A 3,770-nucleotide genomic window follows, 5' to 3' on the forward strand; every position below is an offset into this window, starting at 1 on the left:
ATTAATGGTGAACCACAATGAGTAAGATCTCAGAAAAAATAAAGGCCTGCATTCTTCTGAGTTGGAACTCATATACAATCCACTACAGGGGAATATGGGGGATCTCTCTACTTCCATCTAAGCACAGCCAAGCACAACTTCAGGGGCATATTTTTACCAGGCGTAGTGTGCAAAGTGCGGTTTTCGGACACAATTCAACATGTTTTTTTCTCAGAGTGCCAGTGTAATTGCAGCCACAGTGTCTGCCACAGTTGCACCCAATGTGTCAAAATAAAGGCAATTGCACATACTTTTTTAAAATAAATCAGACACAGAGTGGGGGCGTTACATAACTTTCAGTGTGCGCATTAAAATGTCATTAGCACGTGATCCTAAGAGCTGTCAGCATTGCTACGTCATGAGGTAGATGATGATTCAGTCCTGGTTTTTTTAGGCCTTAATTCTTCTTCACACTAAATGATAAAATAAGGTCTCAGAAAGACTTGGAGTAGATCATTATCTTCCTTGTGACAAGGGATTGGTTGACAACTCTAGATCCTTTTGGCAAAAGGCTATTGGACTTATTCATTATTACTGCCTTTTCAATAGGCAGTGCCGGATTTCTATGCAACTATGCAGAAATGGAAGGAGCGTGTGTTGTTTGGATGAAATTACCTTTAATGAATTGTGTCAATAAGTGCACCTATTGCAACTATTTTAGTATTACCGAGCTTGTACTTGTGGTCCCTTCTAGACCCCAAAACCTATCATATGTACATGCTTTTCAATATAGTCTCTATGAAGCAGTAGCAGCACCTGCAGGCAGCAGCACTGAAGGCACTTCTGCCTTTCAGTGCTGAGGCCCCAAGTTTGATTCTGGCTTGAGCATTATCTGCAACAAGTTTGTATGTTCTCCCTGTGTTTGTTTGGTTCCCTCTGGGTACTCCAGTTTCCTCCCACACAATATTGACCATTGTGTTACCATTTGGATCATACTGGGGATACAGGCAGCTACTCTTAAGTAAAGGTGGCAACACACGTGGTGATTTTCGATCTTTCGTGCGACCATCAGTTGTGTTCACACCCTCCACAGATGTTCAGGGCTGATTCGTCAGATATGGAGGTAGAAACAATAGGATTTCTACCTCCTTCTGCCGATTCAGCCCTGAAGTAGATTTTGCTCAGGCGCCTTCAATGGTGCCCGATCGAAATCTTTTAACCTGCTTGATCGTGAGTCAACCGATATCAGCAGCCTTTTGTGATATCGGTCACCTTGCCGAGTAGCCATACACGCACCAAATATCATGCTAAATGAGGTCTCGTACAATCATCGGTGCATGTATGGCCAGGTTAAGACTTTTTAGGCTAATGTCATTTAATACTATGTACTCAGAGTATTGGGTTAGTGGTAGATACTTTGGTACTGGGTTCTAACTTTTAAGCGGTTTTATGAAATTTTTGTCTGTTTAAAAGCTTTATTAGATTATAATGCCTAGGTTTGGCTCTTTATATAAGAAATATTTTGTTATTTTCACAAGGAGTTATATTATTTTCTTATGAGCCCCCCACCTTAATTACACTAATAGGCTGCAAATGAATGTTGTTAAAGGTGTGGCATTATAGGGATGCCCTTTCATGTTATATACAGATTCTGTTAATGCCTTTAAGAGGGGCTTGGATGATTTCTTGGGCAAGCACAGTATCCAAGGCTATTGTGATACAAAAATCTACATTTAGTATTGATGTTGGTATATATGGTTTATGTATGTGAGTGTATAGATAAGTCAGTATGTGTTCATGTATGTGAGTGTATAGATAGGTCAGTATGGGTTTATGTATGTGAGTGGATAGATAGGTCAGTATGGGTCTGTATGTGAGTGTATAGATAGGTCAGTATGGGTCTGTATGTGAGTGTATAGATAGGTCAGTATGGGTCTGTATATGATTGTATAGATAGGTCAGCATGGGTCTGTATGGGTCTGTATGTGAGTGTATAGATAGGTCAGTATGGGTCTGTATGTGAGTATATAGATAGGTTAGTATGGGTTTATGTATGTGAGTGTATAGATAAGTCAGAATGGGTTTATGTATGTGAGTGTATAGATAGGTCAGTATGGGTTTATGTATGTGAGTGTATAGATAGGTCAGTATGGGTCTGTATGTGAGTGTATAGATAGGTCAGTATGGGTCTGTATGTGAGTGTATAGATAGGTCAGTATGGGTCTGTATGTGAGTGTATAGATAGGTCAGTATGGGTCTGTATGTGAGTGGATAGATAGGTCAGTATGGGTCTGTATGTGAGTGGATAGATAGGTCAGTATGGGTCTGTATGTGAGTAGATAGATAGGTCAGTATGGGTCTGTATGTGAGTGGATAGATAGGTCAGTATGGGTCTGTATGTGAGTGTATAGATAGGTCAGTATGGGGCTGTATGTGAGTGTATAGATAGGTCAGTATGGGGCTGTATGTGAGTGTATAGATAGGTCAGTATGGGGCTGTATGTGAGTGGATAGATAGGTCAGTATGGGGCTGTATGTGAGTAGATAGATAGGTCAGTATGGGTCTGTATGTGAGTGGATAGATAGGTCAGTATGGGTCTGTATGTGAGTGGATAGATAGGTCAGTATGGGTCTGTATGTGAGTGGATAGATAGGTCAGTATGGGTCTGTATGTGAGTGTATAGATAGGTCAGTATGGGTCTGTATGTGAGTGTATAGATAGGTCAGTATGGGGCTGTATGTGAGTGTATAGATAGGTCAGTATGGGGCTGTATGTGAGTGGATAGATAGGTCAGTATGGGTCTGTATGTGAGTGGATAGATAGGTCAGTATGGGTCTGTATGTGAGTGGATAGATAGGTCAGTATGGGTCTGTATGTGAGTGGATAGATAGGTCAGTATGGGTTTATGTATGTGAGTGTATAGATAGGTCAGTATGGGTCTGTATGTGAGTGGATAGATAGGTCAGTATGGGTCTGTATGTGAGTGGATAGATAGGTCAGTATGGGTCTGTATGTGAGTGGATAGATAGGTCAGTATGGGTCTGTATGTGAATGGATAGATAGGTCAGTATGGGTCTGTATGTGAGTGGATAGATAGGTCAGTATGGGTTTATGTATGTGAGTGGATAGATAGGTCAGTATGGGTTTATGTATGTGAGTGGATAGATAGGTCAGTATGGGTTTATGTATGTGAGTGTATAGATAGGTCAGTATGGGTTTATGTATGTGAGTGTATAGATAGGTCAGTATGGGTTTATGTATGTGAGTGTATAGATAGGTCAGTATGGGTTTATGTATGTGAGTGTATAGATAGGTCAGTATGGGTTTATGTATGTGAGTGTATAGATAGGTCAGTATGGGTTTATGTATGTGAGTGTATAGATAGGTCAGTATGGGTCTGTATGTGAGTGGATAGATAGGTCAGTATGGGTTTATGTATGTGAGTGGATAGATAGGTCAGTATGGGTTTATGTATGTGAGTGGATAGATAGGTCAGTATGGGTTTATGTATGTGAGTGTATAGATAGGTCAGTATGGGTTTATGTATGTGAGTGTATAGATAGGTCAGTATGGGTTTATGTATGTGAGTGTATAGATAGGTCAGTATGGGTTTATGTATGTGAGTGTATAGATAGGTCAGGACTACAAGAGAAGAGAGACAATATAGGTATGTACTGCAGAATTATAAAACTACAATTCTGCAGGACATAGCTTCTAGAAATAGTCAACAAAGCAAAAGAGCACCTCTCAGTCAGTTAAAATTCTACATATATCCATTTCTAAAAAGGCAA

Source organism: Xenopus tropicalis, chromosome 7, assembly GCF_000004195.4.
Source record: "Xenopus tropicalis strain Nigerian chromosome 7, UCB_Xtro_10.0, whole genome shotgun sequence".
NCBI lineage: Eukaryota > Metazoa > Chordata > Amphibia > Anura > Pipidae > Xenopus > Xenopus tropicalis.